Source organism: Oryctolagus cuniculus, chromosome 16 (genome assembly GCF_051225735.1).
Source record: "Oryctolagus cuniculus isolate XC-2025 breed Fujian yellow rabbit chromosome 16, ASM5122573v1, whole genome shotgun sequence".
NCBI classification, from domain to species: Eukaryota; Metazoa; Chordata; class Mammalia; order Lagomorpha; family Leporidae; genus Oryctolagus; species Oryctolagus cuniculus.
In genome coordinates, this window is record NC_142882.1 from 52,298,178 (window position 1) to 52,317,385 (window position 19,208).

The 19,208-nt window shown below is 50.1% G+C and overlaps 1 long non-coding RNA gene across 3 annotated transcripts; it reads left to right on the plus strand.

Moving 5' to 3' along the window:
* The first annotated feature begins 4,038 nt into the window (after nt 1-4,038).
* LOC127492599 (uncharacterized) lies at nt 4,039-18,554 on the plus strand. Of its 3 annotated transcripts, none has more exons than XR_016222551.1 (4): nt 4,039-4,223; nt 7,104-7,151; nt 7,591-7,668; nt 17,498-18,554. It is a non-coding gene; the product is annotated as an uncharacterized LOC127492599 (long non-coding RNA). The 3 variants fall into 3 exon arrangements; XR_016222549.1 differs by lacking the exon at nt 17,498-18,554 and adding an exon at nt 11,912-12,457; XR_016222550.1 differs by lacking the exons at nt 4,039-4,223; nt 17,498-18,554 and adding exons at nt 4,237-4,416; nt 11,912-12,457.
* The last annotated feature ends 654 nt before the right edge of the window (nt 18,555-19,208 follow it).

Sequence of the window (19,208 nt, forward strand, 5' to 3'; positions counted from 1 at the left end):
ACCAAGAGACACGTCTCTTATGCAAACAGCAAGGGGAAGCTTTATTGATTATCTAGCATGCTGGGGCTGTCTGATCATACATGAGCAGAGCAGCCCCAAATAACCAAAGGTTAGGGTTTATAAAGGCAAAACCCGCAAAACCGGGAAGGGGGGGAATACACGGTTGCTATGCACGGTTGCTATACACAGTTGCTAAGATCAAAAGGGAGTACATAAAATCAAAAGAGAGTATATGGTTACTGGGGTCAACATAACCTAAAACCTAAGTGAAATTAATATTTATCATAATCTTGACAATACCAGTTACAATCTTAACAATTAGCAATTAGGACTTGACATTCATGTAAGACACAGACAAATCACATCTTCATTATTAGCCCAGGTAACCCAGGTGCAACCTTTCTACTTTTAAGCTTGAGCAATCATGCTAGGGGGTTTTTGTGCTCTGCCAAGGGTGATGCAGTGCACTGCTATTGTCCGACTATTTGAGATCATAGTTTCAGACCAGAGTTTCATGGTGCGGGGGGGTGGGGTGGGGGTGGGTGGGTACTTTCTCAGAATGGAGTCTCAAGTGCTCCAAAATGGAGTCCCTACTGTCAAGGTGCTACTTCACTCTTATTTTCACAGCTGTACCAGGAAGGTTTAAACCTGTAAGCTTAAGCTTAACTTTTTACACCCGCACATATACAATTTTAACTATTCAGAAGAAGTTTGGAAACAGGAGATTTTGTTTCTGTTATTAAACAGGGGAGACACTTCAAAGTGTTTAGCTGTGGTTGGGAAGAATCCAGCGGCTCTGAGGAGGTCAGACACAGATCAGCAGAGCAGTGGCTGCCCGTGTGCTTACAGCCCCTGAGGAGGCAGGAGGGGATGGGCCCAGGCCAGAGTGGCTGCCTTTCACTGGCAGGAGTTGGGGCGGGGGTTGGGAGGTAGGGGAAGTTTCAAAGCAAGATGTCGAGTGCATCCCTACACGAAGACTCCCGCTTTCCCTGCCACGTTGGATTATTTGCTGAGTCAGAGGTGAGAGGAGACAGAACATGTGAGATAGCTGTGCCGGGGGGAGCCATGTAATGAGGCTATTGGTGGAGCCAAGTTGAGGATTTGGTGGAAGTTGGGCTTCAGTGATTTGTAGTGATGCCAGTTGGTGCAGTGCTGAGGTTTTCTCAGCAGCAGGTCTTGGTGATGAAACTCTCTTGGATGTGAAGGAAGCAGACAAGTGTGGGGCCCAGGTACAAGCTCTGCTGACCCTTACCTGGTTGTTTCATGGTTTCTCTACAAACATGGGTCTTGTCATCTTTGGCATCTAACGTGGTCAAGGGATGAGCATTTGACCCAGGGGTTATGTTGCTGCTTATGATTCTGGCAACCCATACTGCAGGCCCTGCTTCAAGTCCTGGCTGCTCTGCTTCTGACCCAACTCCCTGCTAATGCACCTGGGAAGACAGAGGAAAATGGCCTAAGTGTTTGGGCCCCTGACACCCACATGGGAGAGCCAAATGGAGTTTCAGGCTCCTGGCTTGGCCTGGCCCAGTCCTGGCCACTGAGGCCATTTGGTGAGTGAACCAGTGGATGAATGATTCTCTCTCTCTCTCTCTCTCTCCTTCTCTCTCTCTAACTCTGCCTTTCAAATAGATACAGTAAATCTTATAAAAGAAAAAAGGGGAGGCTGGCACCGTGGTGCAGTAGGTTAACCTTCCGCCTTTGGAGCCAGCATCCCATATGGGTGTCAGTTCTAGTCCCAGCTGTTCCACTTCCTACCCAGCTCTCTGCTATGGCCTGGGAAAGCAGTAGAAGATGGCCCAAGTGCTTGGGCCCCTGCACCTACATGGAAGACCAGGAAGAAGTGCCTGGCTCCTGGCTTCGGATTGGCGTGGCTCCGGCTGTGGTGGCCATTTGAAGAGTGAACCAAAGGAGGGAAGACCTTTCTGTGGGCAGCCACAGGTAGTCGCTCCCTTTGTTTACACTTAAACATATGAATGGAGACTTCCCGGCACAGACAATTAGGCTAGGGAGATTCTGGGAAGAGGCAGGAAGAACCTAAACCTCTCACAAGAGATAATATAGATAATCAGTCACACCTGAAACCTGCATTTATCACCTAAGTGTTTTATTGTAACCTTAAAAGCCTTTTTGATATGTAAATCTTTTGTGCTCCCTCTTGTAAACAACTGGTCATGTTTAAATACTACTGGATTTGTTCAATAAATGAGCCTTGATCAGGACTTGTCTTGGCTCCATTCTTTGCGTCCTTGTCCCCGCATTCCCACTCTCTGTTTCAGGAAGACCCAGTTCATTGTGCCGCAGGCCGGCACACCTTTCTCTCTGTTTCTCTCTCTCACTGTCTATAACTCTACCTCCCAAATAAAATAAATTAAAAAAATATATTTATATAAAAAAGCATCAACTTAAAGTGGTCATGAGCAATGTTAAAATGCTATTCCATAAAAGGGTAGAATCATGCCTCTCATACAACTACAAAAACTAACATACATTAAAGTTTTATTGATCACAAAGCTTCAAAGGGAACAATTTTACAAGCACAAATGGCTATGGAGTAAAGGAAGGTTGGCCTGAACGTGCACACGAGGGTAAAGCTTTTTCTCTGTCATTTGACATAAGCCATTTGAACTCTTACTGGATAGGAGGGAATCTGTCTATAGACTGAAGGGAGCGGCCAAGAGCCACCGAGAGCCGCCTTAAAAGTGGCCTTGATAAAATAGAAAAACAGAAACTTCAGACAAACAGTTTCAACCCCTCCCCGTCGTGCCCTTTCAACCTAGTACTTTTCCACTGATACCCCCTCCCCTGTGCTTGCTCAAGCTTGACAAAGAAACCGCAAGGCACGTAAGGCACGTAGCCACCCATTTCTCCTCCTCAACGACCCCCTCCCCTTGTCCATGTACTTTGCCCAACTGTCTAGTTGCCCAATGAACTTACGCCACCCTATAATATGTTAATCTTGTGGTTTTGCCCTTTAAAAGCTGTGTGAAATGATTGCTCGGGGCTCTCTCTCTCTTTCCCGCTGCTTGTGGCAGCAGAGGGCCCATTTGTGCAAATGAAATAAAACTGCCTCTTGCTTTTTGCATCGCCTGGTCTGGAGTCTGTGTTTCTGGGGTCGTCACAAAAGGGCACCACTTTTGGGGTCCTTCAAGACGAGGATTACTTGCATTGCTGTTAGTTATCTGTGATTTACAGAGTTGAAGAGTAAGTTCTGCGGTCTCAGGATGAGATAATGCAGAAGAGTTAGAGTCAAGGCCTGAAGAGTTAAAATTGTATATGTGCGGGTGTAAAAAGTTAAGCTTAAGCTTACAGGTTTAAACCTTCCTGGTGCAGCTGTGAAAATAAGACAGAGTGAAGTAGCACCTTGACAGTAGGGACTCCATTTTGGAGCACTTGAGACTGCATTCTGGGAAAGCACCCCCCCCCACCCCCGTGAGACTCTGGTCTGAAACTATGATCTCAAATAGTCGGACAATAGCAGTGCACTACATCACCCTTGGCAACGCACAAAAACTCCCTAGCATGATTGCTCAAGCTTAAAAGTAGAAAGGTTGCGCCTGGGTTACCTGGGCTAATAATGAAGATGTGATTTGTCTATGTCTTAAGATCATAATTGCTGATTGTAAGACTTTAGCAACCGCTTAGCAGCCGTTTATTCTCTTCCCCTTCCTGGTTTTGCGGTTTTTGCCTTTATAAACCCTAACCTTTGGTTATTCGGGGCTGCTCTGCTCATGTATGATCAGACAGCCCCAGCATGCTGGATAATCAATAAAACTTCCCCGTGCTGTTTGCATAAGAGACGTGTCTCTTGGTGACATTTTTCGGGCAGTCGACTCTAACAGGCCCAGTTTTCCGTGGAGAGCAAATTCTTCCCTGTGGCAGGAAGAGCTGCTCTCCCTCTGGTGCCATGTTCTGTGTTCTAGTGGCTTGCAGAACCGTGGCCTTGAGTCATTCCCTTTTCACCCTGGGCTCCTCAGTTAGATAACAAATCTGCAAAGGAAGGGCCTTCCAGATGCTTCGGGCCATGGGAGTGGGCAACATTTCCACTTAGGAGACATGAAGTGTTTTTCTTTACTTTTATTCCTTTGTTCTCATGGGGCCAGAAGAAAGCGTGTGTGGGGTGGTGGAGAGCAGGAGGGAGGTGGAGAGCAGGAGAAAACTGTGAGATCCTTTTGATATGGAGGGCTGGGCTTGGGCTCTTGGAGTGAGCTCAGGAGTGGGTGGTGAGTGTCCTTGTGGCTGGGCTCTGTGGGGGGTCGTGGGAGCTCCTCCGGGCGGGGCTGGCCTTCTGGAGCCCTCTCTAACTGCTGGGTGTTTCCCTCTGTGAAGAGGGCGGCAGCCCAGAGAGGCTTAGTCCAACGAGTGCCTTCCCTGGGTCTGTTGGCGTCTTCAGCTCTCTTCACTGGGCCTGGAGAGGTAAAATCAGGGGTTCCCAAGCCTGGCTGCACAGTGGAATCAACTGGGGAGCTCTGGAAAACACCCACCTCCAAGGAGAATCTGGTTGAATTGGTGTGGGTGGACGTGGCCTCGGTATTTTAAAAATTCCCCTAAATGATTGTAGTACGCAGGGAGCGATGGGGACCGCTGGGCCAGGTGGTTCTCGGATGTGACTGATGGCTGGAATCACCAGTGTGCCTTTTAAAAACACAAATTCGCTGGCCCCTCTTGGGGACGTGGATCTGGCAGGTCTGGGCTCAGGGCCCAGAAATCAGACTGACAGGCACTGTGGGGCTGCGTTTAACGAGTCGCTAATAGCAGGGAAGTTCAGAGGCTTTGGGCTTTGGCTCACAGAGCAACCTTTGAAACTTCAGTGCTTCTTGGCCGAATATAAGTTTTGAAGGCTGACCTTTTGTTGGATTTTTTACTTATGTCTGGATTTGATATTTATACAGATGACTGATAAGGTTTGGTTGTGTTCTGATTGGCAGCTGACAGCCAAACTTTGAACACGACTGTGGCAGGCAGGAAAATGCCTCGCTAGATGTCTACATTCCAGTCCCTGGAACCTGTAAGTGTTCCTTTATCTGGAAATGGAGTCTTTACAGACGGGATTTGAATGAAGATTCCTGAGCTATGTGGGTTACTTTGAGTCTAGCAGGTGGGCCTTGAATGCCATCAAATGTCCTTGCAGGAGGCAGAGCAGGGGGCAGGCATTTGGCACAGCTGTTAAGATGCTGCTTAGGATGCCCACAATCCCACATTGGAGTGTCTTGGTTCGAGTCCTGGCTCCACCTTGAATTCCAGCTACCTGCGGATGAGAACCTAGGAGGCAGCAGGCAATGACTCAAGTAGTTGGGTCCCTGCCACCCATGTCAGAGAACTGGGTTGAGTTCTGGGTTCCTGGCTTTGGCCTGGCTCCTGCTGTTGTGAGCATTTAGGGAGTGAATCAGGGAATGAAAAATCTGTCTCTCTGCCTGGTAAATAAATAAAAATTATAAAAGGAAAAAAGAGCTGAGAGAGAAGGCAATGGGAAGAGGCCAGCCACAGAGTCTCAGTGGTCATCAGGAGCCGGGACAGGCAAGGAGCAGATCCTTGTCTGGAGCCACCAGCGAGAGGCAGCGCTGCTGATGCCTTGATTTCTGTCCTGGGAAACAGAGTCCAGACCCCTGGTGCGCTGAGCTCTGGGAGATTGGATTTGTGTAGTTTTGGGCCATCAAGTTCTTGACAACCTGTTTCAACAGCCACAGGCAATGCTGACGCACACCAATCCCCCCACCTCCACCCCCCGAACAGGTACAGGGGTTCTTACCCAGTGGCTTGGGCAGTGGCCTCAGGCTGCTGCCTTTCTCACAAGGCTCCTGGCTTTGCCGATGCTGGGAGCCCACGGGCCACACCTTGAGGAAAAAGTGTAAGGAGGAAAGAGTGAGCAGGGAGGGCGGGGAGCGCTTCCTGAAGAGGGAAACCAGGGGTTTTCATGAAAGCAGCGGGCACCCATTCGTGTCGTGTCTCACTCCTCCAAGCGTGCCACATTTCCAGGGACGGAGGAGAGAGCAGCCTTCAGGCAGCTGCCCAGATAACTGAGATACAAATTAATGAGACGACGGCCTCGCTTCCCACTGTGGCAGTTAAGACCTGGCTAGAAATGGTGTTAAAGTGACAAAGGAATAATTGCCTTTGCAGTCACATCTGTCATGTGTCACCGTTCCCTGAGTGCCAGGAATGCGTCTGCACTCACTGAGGAGGGGCATGGGTGCAGAGGGCTCATTTCCTTTTTAAATGAAAGCTAGCAATTCAAAAGCACCCTCAGACCATGGCTGCTTCTGATGCTCGGTGTTGGTTTTAGCTCTGTTGCCTGGGCCACTGTGAGCAGTGAGCTGCTCTTGGCATTGGCCTTGGGTGGTTTGTCTTCCACTTCTGCTGGTGCAGGACTGCAAAAGGGGAGGAACAGCTGACTTGGATGCAGACTGCTTTGACAATGGACAGGGCGCAGAGGATGTCTAAGCTCAGTGGCACCCGTGGGTGGTGGAGGAAGGTCACATCCACATCCTCACTTCTCTCTGTGCGGTGACCCCTGTCTTCTTCAGAGGGGACAGCGTTTTTGGACTGTTGACTGCAGGCTGTCTCTTTGCTTCTTTATCGTTCTCCTGCAGAAAACCTTGGGGTACGATGTGACATTTTATCTTTTTAAAAGAAACTATGGCAATATCTACATACCATATTTTCCATTTTACGTGTACAAGGCAGTGGCATTTAGTATATTCACACTGTTGTGCTGTTGTCACCACCATCCATTGCTGGGATCTTTTCATCATCCCAAACAGAAACTTGGGTACCCATTATATAATAACTCCACATTTGCCTCTCTTCCCATTCTGGTAACCACTTTTCATTTTTTGTCTCTATGAATTTGCTTATTCCACGTAGCTGGTATAAATGTAATTATACCACATTTGTCACCTGTGTCTGTATTATTATTATTGGTGTGACATTTTATCCATGCTGTAGCTTGTTTTAGAATTTCCTTCCTTTATATGTCTGAGTATTCCAAGTGTGCCTATACCACATTGAGTTTATCCATTCATCTCTTAATAGACATTTGGGTCATTTTCACCTTTTGACCTTGGTGAACAGGCATTTATCTTTTTTTTTTTTTTTTTTGACAGGCAGAGTGGACAGTGAGAGACAGAGAGGACAGAGAGACAGAGAAAAAGGTATTCCTTTTGCCGTTGGTTCACCCTCCATGGCCGCCGTGGCCGGCGTGCTGCGGCCGGCGCACTGCGCTGATCCGATGGCAGGAGACAGGTACTTATCCTGGTCTCCCATGGGGTGCAGGGCCCAAGCACTTGGGCTATCCTCCACTGCACTCCCTGGCCACAACAGAGAGCTGGCCTGGAAGAGGGGCAACCGGGACAGAATCCGGTGCCCCGACCGGGACGAGAACCCGGTGTGCCGGCGCCACAAGGCGGAGGATTAGCCTAGTGAGCCGCAGCGCCGGCTGGCATTTATCTTTTAATTTAAATTGTAGTAAAGATGATTGCCAAGAATGTCATGCCTTCTCTTTTGAGACAGTGGGAGATATTCCCATGAAAGCGAGGTTGGGAGCCATTACTCTAGGACAGAGTGCCTTCTGCATTGTTATTTGCATTGCAGGTGAAGAAGTCCGTATGAATGAATGGGCTGTGCCAGCAATAGGAACTGGAACGAAGCAGACCTTGCAGGGAGAGAAAGGTGAGTAGTCAAGGCAGAGCTACCCAGAGCCGAGCCCTGGAGAGGCCCCGCCCTGGCCCTGCAGAGAGGTGGGCCTCGTGGTTGTGCCCACCTAGACCAGACCCCTCTTCTAGACCTCGTGGTAGCTGTGATTCCCCCAGGGGTCCTAAGCCCACTTCTAGGGTCTCTTCTCATGGTTTACCTGTGCTGCTGGGATCTGTGTGCCTGGCACTAGCACTGAGGGTGGCCAAGGGGTACTTCTTTGCTCCTCAGGGGTGGGTGTCCTGGTGCTCTGGTTGGGAAGAGTGGAGATGAGCCTCCCCGTGGGTTTCCAGCAATGCTGCCTGTATTGGAGGTTATTTTGGGTCTTACAGAGACTTGGACCCTTGGAGATGGTGGTATAGTGGGTCAGTGAGATGCAACTGAGCCACAGTGGTGAAGCCTGATTTTGTCCTTGACCCTTTCTGCCTTGATTTTCCTTTGAAGTACTTCTTGCTGCTGTCCTCCTTCCCTCCCTCCTCCTCCTCTCTCCCCGCCTCGCTTTCCTCTGTGTCTTCTCTCTCTCTCTCTCTCTCTCTCACACACACACACACGTACGCACTTTACAGTCAGGAGAGTGTCCACACCTCCTGGCTCACTAGACAGATAAGTGATAAGAACATGGAGGACCATGATTTTAAGACTCTCCTGGCAGACACAGGGCTGGATACTGCGGCAGGACCTCTGTGCAGGCCCCCAGCCTCCCGAGGGGAGATCCCCCACAGGTGTTGTAGTGCTTAAAGACCTGAGTCCTGATTCCCTGGCCTGGAAGGAAGGAGGGGTTTGGAGACGGGGCCTGCATGGCCTGGCTCCTACCGAGCACTTGCAACTTGGGAAACGCCAGCCTTTCTGACCCCTGTCTCCTTGTTGCTGCACAGGGGCGCAGTTCCACCTGCTCCGCGCACACATCTGTCATTTCCCATCACGTGGTTTGAGAACACAAAAAGAAGAGGTGAAGGAGGACACGAGTGTGGGTGGGAAATGTGGTGCCCACGTGCAGGGGCAGCCGGAGGAGGCGGTTGGCTGTGACCTGCTCTGATGTGTGGCCATGTCTCTCTGTCCTTTCCCCGACTTCTCCTCCCACCCTTTTCATGTAGTGTTGGTGGGGGACACCGCAGGGGTGGTACCCGGGCAGCATCTGGCAGAACCAGGGCAAGCTGACTAGACAGCCTGACAAATGCATGTTGATGTCTCAGCCCACTGCTAGTGGCACTCCAGCTGCCACCAGAGCCGAAGGCGCCGTGACCAAGCAGACACGTGTGTGCATCACGACCCCTGCTCCGCTTTCAGCCTCCTTGTCCTTCTCCCTTCCCCTTCCATTTTTCTTCCCCACCCAGCCTGGCCCTGACTTCCAACCACCTGGCTGCCGCGCTCTGAGCATTCTCCTTTGCCATCTGTGTCCTTCCTCAAAAAACTTGAGAATAACCTTGGTGCTCCTCAAGGCAGTCACAGCACTGAAATCGCCAACTCTGGAGTGCCCACTAAATTTCAATAGTTTATACAATGGGAGTTGGGAGGCTTAAGCAGGGGTGATCTGCATTTGTAAGAAGACATTGTTGACAAAAGTGAATCTCTCAAGGTGTCTGTTTCCAGCAATGAGTGATTCCCCTCCCTTGTTCCTACCCACATCTAGCCTAGGGGGAGGGATGGTGTTACCAGTCCCAGAGGGGAGGGCGGGTGCTGGAGCTAGTTCTTTTCCTCAGCTAAGTATAGAAATAAAAAGCCAGCAAACAATTTGGGAAGAGGCAGAAACTTTAATCAATTGGCAAGCGAACTGGAGAAAGTGTGTGGTCCGAGAGGAGACCAGGGGGAGTGCCCGAGCGGAACACTGGCTTTGAGGAAGGGTCCCGTGTTTTTAAGGCATTACTGTCTGATCATTGGGTCATCCTATTGGGGGTGCCCATTGGATAGGGGGTTTCACATATGTATGTTGGGGCTCAGGGAGATAGTTGGGGGGGGGTCTCCTGGAGACTGTCTCCTTAGGGGCTCAGCCCCTTTTGATAGCTCTGAGTGGAAGATTGCAATTAACTTGAAGGTGTGATTTAAGGCCACAAGGTCGTACATGCAACACAAGAAGCTATTAGTGGGGGAGATGCCAGCTGGTCTGGAGACAGTCTTTCCAGCCACAGCTGACAGCTTCTTCGTGAGGGACATTCTACCTATGCCTGAAGGGGCCCACAGACTCCCAGCCCCACTGGCCGGCCTCAGATAGGCACCTGGGGAGAGGTGCCCTCACTCACGTGGCACACGCTTGACACCTGTCATCTCCTTTCATCTTCATGTGAGCCTAGGAAAGTATCACAAGCCACATTTTGCCAGTGAGAAAAGCAAGGCCCAGGGAAGTCAAGAAATGCGCCCAAGCCACACAGCTTGTAAGAAGCGGTGCTTGGGTGCATACTTTCAGATGTAGCACAGCTCCTTGCATAGGCCCAGCACCTAGAGTTCATCCTGGACTCTGGGCTGTGTGGTGACAGCAAAAGGGGACGGAGTTGCAAGTGGGCTGTGAGGGCTGTGAGGGCTGGGCCAGGTCGTGAGGAGTTCTGTACTGGGTTCAGCAGGGGCATTGGCCTTCACCACGTGGAGAGAGGAGACTGTCAGTATCATCAGGCCCTAGTGTCTCCCCAGGATGTGGAATAATGTCCAGGATGTGGAACAACCATAGGAGCCAAAGTCACCTTTCCTTCTTCCTTCCTTTGTTCCTGGCAATGCCAGGCCTGGCTTTCCCCACGGAGCTCCCATAGGCAGAACAGCTGTCTCAGGCTGGGAGGAGGGAGTGTGGCTGGAGATGGGGAGAGGCAGAGAGCGGCCACAGGCAGGAGAGAAAGATATCCATCGCGAATGGGGCTTCCTCGGACTTTGGACTTCGGTTGAGCCTGAACAGCAAGCACCAGGCTCTGCTGTGCCTTCTGGCACTGGTCTCTCCCTAGCCAAATCTCCATGGGAAAAGGGAGCTTGGGAAGAGAGTGAAGCGGTGAACAACGTGTAGATTTTCTGGATGCTCAGGACTTCAGACTGTTGCCAGTTATAAGGACCCAAGTGTTAGGAAAGGGGAATTGAAAAATTAAAATAACCCCATAACCAAAGAAGTAGTGACCATCCACCACGGTTTTCTGACATGTAATTATTGCCATCAAGTGATGAAACAGAAGGGTCTTCCCTCCGCAGCCCCTTGGTGAGCCAAGCTGTGTACTGGGAGAGCTGGATGAGCCTACTGTGGGATGTGACCCCTGCCGGGCCGCTGCAAAACACACCAAACACTGGAGTTAAGGGAAAGGTTTATTGTGGGGTGGGGGAAGCCCCTGGGGCTGTACCTTTTGGGGGGGGCAGGGAAATAGGAGTAGCGGATCCCCTTAGGGTGGGAGTGGAGCTGACACCTGTGGTTGGGCCATCTGTTTACCCGGCTTCCAGCAAGGGTGGGCGGGGGCTGGAGCCTAGGGTGGTGTCCGGATGTAAGTTGTACCACAGACAAGACCGCACCATTTTACTAACAGAGGTGCCCCTCCGAGGCTGGGAGCCGTATCTGGCATTGAATCTCTTGGGCATGTCAGTTCTCATCTCTTGCCCTGTGCTGGGCTAATGAAGAAGCTGTTTTTGTGTTGTAGAAGATTGCCCCCGAATCACTTCGACAGTGTCACCCATGCCACAGCTGCACTGCCCCGGCTGGAACTCTCCTTTGGGTTCCTGCCTCTGCTCCTGCCCCTTGGCTTCTCTCCCTTCTCCCTTTTCAGACAGTGTGTCCCTCTGCTTGGCTCTGTGGTTCCCACTGTGTGGTAAAGTCTTTTTTTTTTCCTAAGATTTATTTATTTATTTGAAAGAGTTATACAGAGAGAGAAGGAGAGGCAAAGAGAGAGAGAGAGATCTTCCATCCGCTGGTTCACTCCCCAGATGGCCACAATGGCTGGAGCTGCGCCAATCCGAAGCCAGGAGCCAGGAGCCTCTTCCGGGTCTCCCACATGGGTGCAGGGGCCCAAGGACTTGGGCCATCTTCTGCTGCTATCCCAGGCAACAGCAGAAAGCTGGATCAGAAGTGGAGCAGCCAGGACTTAAACCGGTGCCCATATGGGATGCCAGCCTGGCAGGAGGCAGCTTTACCCACTACGCCACAGCACCAGCCCCAGTGGTAAAGTTTACTGTCTGCGGGACAGCCCCTGTGTGCCGGGTCTTTATCTATAGAGTCTATGCTCCTCCTAACACCTTCCTGACAGCAACATTTTCTGTTTTACAGATGAGGAAAACTGAGACCCAGAGCAAAACTGACTTGTTGGAGTTTATACCTGGGGCTAGCGACCGAGATGGGCCATAAATCCAGGCCTATGTGACTCTAAGCCCACACTTGTTGCCAAAATGCATGGTCCCTCTCAGTGCAGATGGGGTTGATGGGGCAGGGCAGTGGTGGCAGAAGGTCACATCACTGAGACTGGCCCTGAGAACCAGCCTCTAGGTAAATTCTCTCTTTTGCAAGGAAACCAGATTAAAAAACCCTTGGCTGTTCTGTCAAGCACATTTAAGAAATGTATTTATTTGTTTATTGAGAGAGAGAGAGAGAGAGAGAGAGAGAGAGAGAGAAAGGGTTCTGACTCTGGTTCACTTCCCAATGTCCATGATACCTGGTGCTGAGAGCTGAGAATACAATCCTGGTCTCCCAGGTGAGCGGCAGGAACCCAGTTCCTTGAGCCATCAGTGCTGCCCCCCAGGGTCTGCATTAGCAGGAAGCTGGAGTTTGGAGCTGGAGGCAGGGACTCCGATATGGGACGCAGGTGTCTTAACTGCTGGGCCAATTACCATCTCCCTTAGAGCAATTTGAGTTTTTTTTTTTCCCCACAAAGCCAAGCCACTATTTTATGTGCCAGCAGCACAACCTGGTCCCTTGTCAGTGAATGAAGAGAAAGAGATTTTTTTAAAAAGATTTATTTTATTTATTTGAAAGGCTGAGTTAGAGAGAGAGAGAGAGAGAATATGAGAGAATCTTCCAGCCTGGCTTTCTCCCCAGATGGCTGTGGTGCCCGGGGCTGGGCCAGGCTAAAACCGGGAGCCTAGAACCCCATCGGGGTCTCCCACACACCAACCCTAGGTGGAGGGATTCTTATCTTCCAGCGGGGGAGTCTTTCCCATCTCAGAAGTAGGTGTTGGAGGTTTGGGACCGGGCAACTTAAAGTCAGAAAACAATCAATAATGAAAGGGAAAGGGACTTGGTGTGAGGAAGGTTGCTTTCTTGTTGTGTTTCCTTCTCTCAGTACCTTTGGTTTTATCTGAATGCCTTCCTGGGTAATTCATTTTCGTCAGAATGAATATTAAAGACAACTGTGGCCAAGTTTGGGATGTGTTTTGAGTGTGTCTGGAAGGATTCATGGAGTAAAATTTAATCCCCTTGGTGGGGGATTAGGAGGCTAGAAATTAGGGCCAGTATGTGGCTCAGTGGCCCCAACCTGCGATGCTGGCATCTCATAGGAGTGCTGGTTTGAGTCCTGGCTGCCCCACTTCCAGTCTAGCTCCCTGCTGACGCGCTTGAACCTCTGCCATCCATGTGGGAGACCAGCTTTTAGCCAAGTAAGGCCCCTTTCTTTATAAAATGTTACCCGGCCACAGGTATTTCATTGTAGTATCCTAAAATGGATCAATACAACTAACATTTATTATGAGGGCTTCAGGCAGTACATGGAAAAACAGAATGAAAACATAAAATTATTTTGGTGTAAAATTTTTTGGAAACCTATGCATAGTTTTTTCATGATATTGATTTTCTGTGAACTCTTTGAAGACCCATTGTATGCATAAATTTTAATATTTTTTGCATCTAAATAGTTATCAGTTATCTTCCTTTTTTTTTTTTTTAAAAAAGACTTATTTATTTATTTGAAAGTTACACAGAGAGAGGAAAGGCAGAGAGAGAGAGAGAGAGAGAGAGAGGGGTCTTCTATCCACTGGTTTACTCCCCAGATGGCCACAACGGCCGGAGCTGTGCTGATCCGAAGCCAGGAGCCAGGAGTTTCTTCCGGGTCTCGCACATGGGTGCAGGGGCCCAAGGACTTGGGCCATCCTCCACTGTTTTCCCAGGCCATAGCAGAGAGCTGGATTGGAAGAGGAGCAGCCGGGACTAGAACTGGCACTCATATGGGATGCCGGCGCTTCAGGCCAGGGCGTTAACCCACTGTGCCACAGCTCTGGCCCCTAAATAGTTATCTTCTAATTCTGCTTTCCATGAACCAAGTCCCCTTGTGTACAAACTGCTGTGTCTGTTTCTCACGGCGACACTGAGGGAAGCCTCTTCCCTATGCTGTTGTGAGAGGCTGAGCCTCACCCATCTCTAGATCTCCAGGATGGTTCAGATCCGACAGGGCGGTTCCTTTCTCCTAGGGCGTGTGGCTTGGCGGGGGCCCAGGACGGAGCCCACCTGAGTGCTGAGCAGAAGAAGGCAGGTGTCGCTGATCGGACGGTTTCAGGGAATGTGGTGCGGAGGAGCTGCTGGACTGGAGCTGGTGTTAGAGCAAGGGAACAGGGCGCAGGTGGGCCAACAGGAAGGCAGCTCTGTCAGCGACTGGCTGGAGATGAGCCTGTACATTCTGACTTGCTTGATCTCAGCCTGCTGAAAGGCTCACCTTGCAGTCTTGCAGGGGAAGCAGAGAGGCTGGTGTTTGCACCATAGGCGAATCTGAACTCAGTCTTTTGAGCAGTTGTGAGGTCTGGACAGGATGCTTATAATCCTGGGCCGGCCGCAACCCCCAGGCTGCCGATGGAAAAGGAGGCTGAGATATTTTCTAGTTAACTTCTCAATGCTTCATTCTGAGTAGAGAAGGGACGCGGTTGAGAGCTGGCATCTCCCAGTCATGTAGGGGTTCTTAGCCTAGGGTCCATGGGTACCAATGTTATGGGTGAAACGGCGGTGGAGAGAATATTATTATCTCGGTTCTTTGTCTCACACGGAAGAAGAATTTCCAAGCAGACAAGCAGATAGGTTTAAAAGCAAGGTTGATTTCTAGAGTCAGAGACTCCCAGCCAGAGTGGCAGGGAGGGGGGCTTCCAAGACGGGAAAACACTCGAAGATCCTGGTGTTTAAGTTTTTTAAAAAAACTGGGTTTTTAAAGCACAATTTTGGGGAAGAAAAAGCTTGACAATCAGATTGACATTCAGTCACAGGGTGGGGACAAAACCCATCAAAAGAACTGATTTGCCATCTTTTACCCTGTCTGGCTTGCTGCATAAGGGTGGGATTCCTAACTTTTTTTTTTTTTTTTTTGACAGGCAGGGTGGACAGTGAGAGAGAGAGACAGATAGAAAGGTCTTCCTTCGCCGTTGGTTCACCCTCCAAAGGCTGCCACGGCTGGTGCACTGCGGCCGGCGCACCGCTCTAATCAGATGGCAGGAGCCAGGTACTTACCCTGGTCTCCCATGGGGTGCAGGGCCCAAGCACTTGGGCCATCCTCCACTGCACTCCTGGGCCACAGCATAGAGCTGGCCTGGAAGAGGGGCAGCCGGGACAGAATCTGGCGCCCTGACCGGGACTAGAACCGGGTGTGCTGGCGCCGCAACGTGGAGGATTAGCCTAGTGAGCCGTGACGCCTGCCTCCTAACTTGTTTTACTGTGAGCCTGGAGCTCAGAAGGGTGGAGTCACCACTCTCCCGCTAGTCTCAGGATAAGATTGGAAGTTCCCAAGGAGTGGGCAGGCAGGCACTTGTGACCTAGCTAAAGATTAATTTTGGGGGGGCCCAGCGCTGTGGTGCAGTGGGTTAACGCCCTGGCCTGAAGCACCGGCATCCCATATGGGTGCCGGTTCTTGTCCCGGCTGCTCCTCTTCTGACCCAGCTCTCTGCTATGGCCTGGGAAAGCAGTGGAAGATGGTCCAAGTCCTTGGGCCCCTGCACCCGTGTGGGAGACCCGGAAGAAGCTCCTGGCTCCTGGCTTCGGATCTGCACAGCTCCGACCGTTGTGGCCATCTGGGGAGTGAACCAGTGGATGAAAGACTTCTCTCTCTCTGCCTCTGCCTCTCTGTGTAACTCTGACTTTCAAATAAATAAATCTTCAAAAAAAGATTAATTTTTGGGGAACATTTTCCACCCTCAATTTTCACTGACTGGCTATTAATCCATCTGACTCCTCATACCAAAAAGAGGATAGAAATCAAGAAAATCTGTAAGCTTGGGTGGGTGGGAAAGGCGAGAAAGGTGCTCATTGTTTTCCCTAAGCGTGGCTTTGGCTGCCATTTCTAATGCAGGGAGTTAGTGACACCTGAAGGTCTGCTGCCCAGCGCAATCGCAAGTGTTTGCAAGTCACATTGGCAGTGATCTCTGATGGAACAAGATAGACGCCTCAGCCATTCATGCTCACTGCCCAAAAGATCAATAAACATTGGAATGTATTCCTTGCCCTTGCATCTCAGTTGGGTCTCACACCCTATTGCCTTCATACCCCACCCAAGACCCTGCCCAGTTCCAGGAATTCAGCTCTGCCTGCTACCCCCCACCTCCACCCTCATCCCGAGCCCTCCTGAAATATAAAATGTCCCAGCCCCTGGGGGTCGGGGCCTCCTGCTCCATCACATGCATGCCAGCAGTTGGTCAACCACCTCTACGAGTTTATTTTCTCTGGATAAATTCGGTCTGGCTGTAAACGCATACACTGCTTCCTCTGTTGTCTGTGCCTCTTTTCCTGACAGTCTCAGCGTACCATTCGCCTTCTCTGCTACTGCAAAATTAGGCCACCTATTTGACTCATTGCTGGATCCTACTAGTTACAACTTTAATTACAAAGTGCTGAATTTCCATATTACAGTCAACAATTTTTATTTCAAATTTATTTCTCTATTTTCTTTGAAAGCTGAGAGAAACAGAGAGGGAGAGTGAGAGAGGGGAAGTCTTCTATCCACTGGTTTACTCACCCAGTGCCTTCAACAGCCATGGCTGGGCCAGGCCAAAGCCAAAGCCAAGAACCAGAAACTCAGTCCAAGGCTCTCAGATTTGCACCAGGGACCCAACTATTAGAGCCATTACCTGCCGTATCCTAGGGTATGCATTAGCAGGAAGCTGAAATGGAGAAAGGAGCCAGGATTCAAACCCAGGCACTCAGATATGGGGTGCAGGCATCCCAAGTAGAATCTTAACTGCTGTGCCAAACCCTTGTGCCCCATTCCATATTACAATTAAAAAATTGCGAACTGTAATTACATATAGTTAATCTCCTTTATAAATCTGTTCATATTATTTTATGCATTAAAACCAGTATTTTGAGAAGGGGGCCATAGAGGTTCATGGTCCAACAATCCGACAGTGGTGAGGAACCTGGATGGGAGCGGTTGGGCCCAGGATGACTCCCGCTCCCCAGGGCGGCCCTGGAGGGGAGTGAGTCTGTGTCCGAGTGAGGCAGGTGCACAGGAGAGAAGGAAAAGGGATCAATGAGTCCGACATTCATTCATAGATGCTTATGGAGGGTCCCTCTAGAAGTCTGTGTGCCTGAGCCCAGGGTCCCTGCCCCCGGGGGCTTATGTTCCAGAAGAGAGTGACAGCTGTGAAATCAGTCATGTAGGAACAATGAGAAGGAGAGGACTCCAGGCAGAGGGAATAGCAAGTGTAGGGAGAGCTCGCTCTCCTGCTACTGGAAAGACAGAGAGACTCTCTGGAGTTTTATGGTGCAAGAGCCATGCTGTCCAATATGACAGTCTAGTTCCATGGCGCCATTGACATGTGGCCAGAGGTCCAACTGAGGCATGTTGTGGGGAAAGAATTTGCACTGTATTTTGAAGATTGAATGTTAAAAGAAGAAAAAGGATATTGAAGATCTCCTTGATAACTTTATTTATTTTTTTTTTTTTTTTGACAGCCAGAGTGGACAGAGACAGAGAGAAAGGTCTTCCTTTGCCGTTGGTTCACCCTCCAATGGCCGCCGCGGCCGGCGCACCGTGCTGATCCGAAGGCAGGAGCCAAGTGCTTCTCCTGGTCTCCCATGGGGTGCAGGGTGCAGGGCCCAAGCACTTGGGCCATCCTCCACTGCCTTTCCGGGCCACAGCAGAGCTGGCCTGGAAGAGGGGTAACCGGGACAGAATCCGGCACCCCAACCGGGACTAGAACCCAGTGTGCCGGCGCCGCAAGGTGGAGGATTAGCCTGTTGAGCCGTGGCGCCGGCCACTTTTAAATATTAAGTGTTGGTAATACCATGTGAAGTAGTGCAGGTGGTCAGAAGTTTCTCCTGGACTGTGCTGTGTGAGAGTGGAGAGAAGACAGCACTGTGTGGCCCTGGCTCTGGATGTCACCTTTGGCCACTTGAAGTGTTTTCCACAGATGCGACTTCAGAACTTGATTTGAGATCAGAATTTCCATTTCCTTTACTGAACATGTACATTTTGAACACATCGCAGGTGTTGGAGAGATGTTGGTGAACGACACAGCACTTTTGCTCCTCTAGACTGAATGTCTCTGTCTGCACTACCCACCATACAATGAAATCCTACCCCCTAATGTGATGGTATTAAGGGTTGGGGCCTTTGGGGAGTGATGGGTGCCACACGAGGACACAGGGACAAGTCAGCTGACCGTGGCCCTGGAGTTGAGCCCTCACTCTGCTGGGTCTGCCATGGCCTCGCTCTTGGACTTGTCAGGCTTCAGAACTATGAGAGATGGATTTCTATTGGTTATAAGCTATCCAGTTATGATGCTGTGTTACAGCAGCCTGAGCTGATGATGACGCTTTTTACAGAGGGATGTGTGTGTGTGTAGACGTGAGTCAAGTGACACGAGATGATTGGGGGATGCATTATATGGTGGAAGAAACCAGGGTGAGTTGAAGGGTGACCCCTTTAACTGTGCTTGTCATGGAAGGCCCCCACAGAGCCCCGTGGCCTTCTGCACAGCCCTGCCTGACCTCTTCGTTCTGAGCTGAGTATTAAAGGTAGGTTTTGCATGGCAGCCCAAGGCTGTGGGCCTTTCCAATTAGTTTTCTTTCTCTTTTGGAAAAAAATACGGCAATTTCTTGAGGTTGTCAGGGAGGGACACTGAGCCGGTGGAGGGTAAGTGTGCTGATGAGCCTCAGAAAACTGTGTGCCGGGGGGGTGGGGGTGGGAGTCCCCTCAGCAGGTGGTCCACGGAGCCTCTCCGCTCCCTAGGCATTTACCAGGCTGCTTGCGCCAATGGGATGCTTAGCAAGGTGCCAGCCGTCTAGGACGGGTTTTAAGATCCTGCCTTGGCAATAGACTTCCTTTAAAAATAAGATCATTTTAAAAAGGTTAGATGTCTGCTTATTGGAGTTGTGCTGGTATGCCTCAGTTTTAAATGTTATTTTGTGCTTCAGTTTTAAAATGAGGATGACTGTTATAAAATAGATATAGTAATAAAAATAATGGCCTGGCATTAACTAAGCTTTTACTACATATGAAGTAGTGTGCTAAAATGCTTTTTATACATCATCACTTTTTGTGCTTTTTTACTTATTTATTTGAAAGGCAGAGATAGAGAGATACATAGAGAGAGAAGAGAGAGAGAGAGAGAGAGAGAGAGAGAGAATCTTTTGTCTGCTGGTTCAGTACCCAGACACCCAC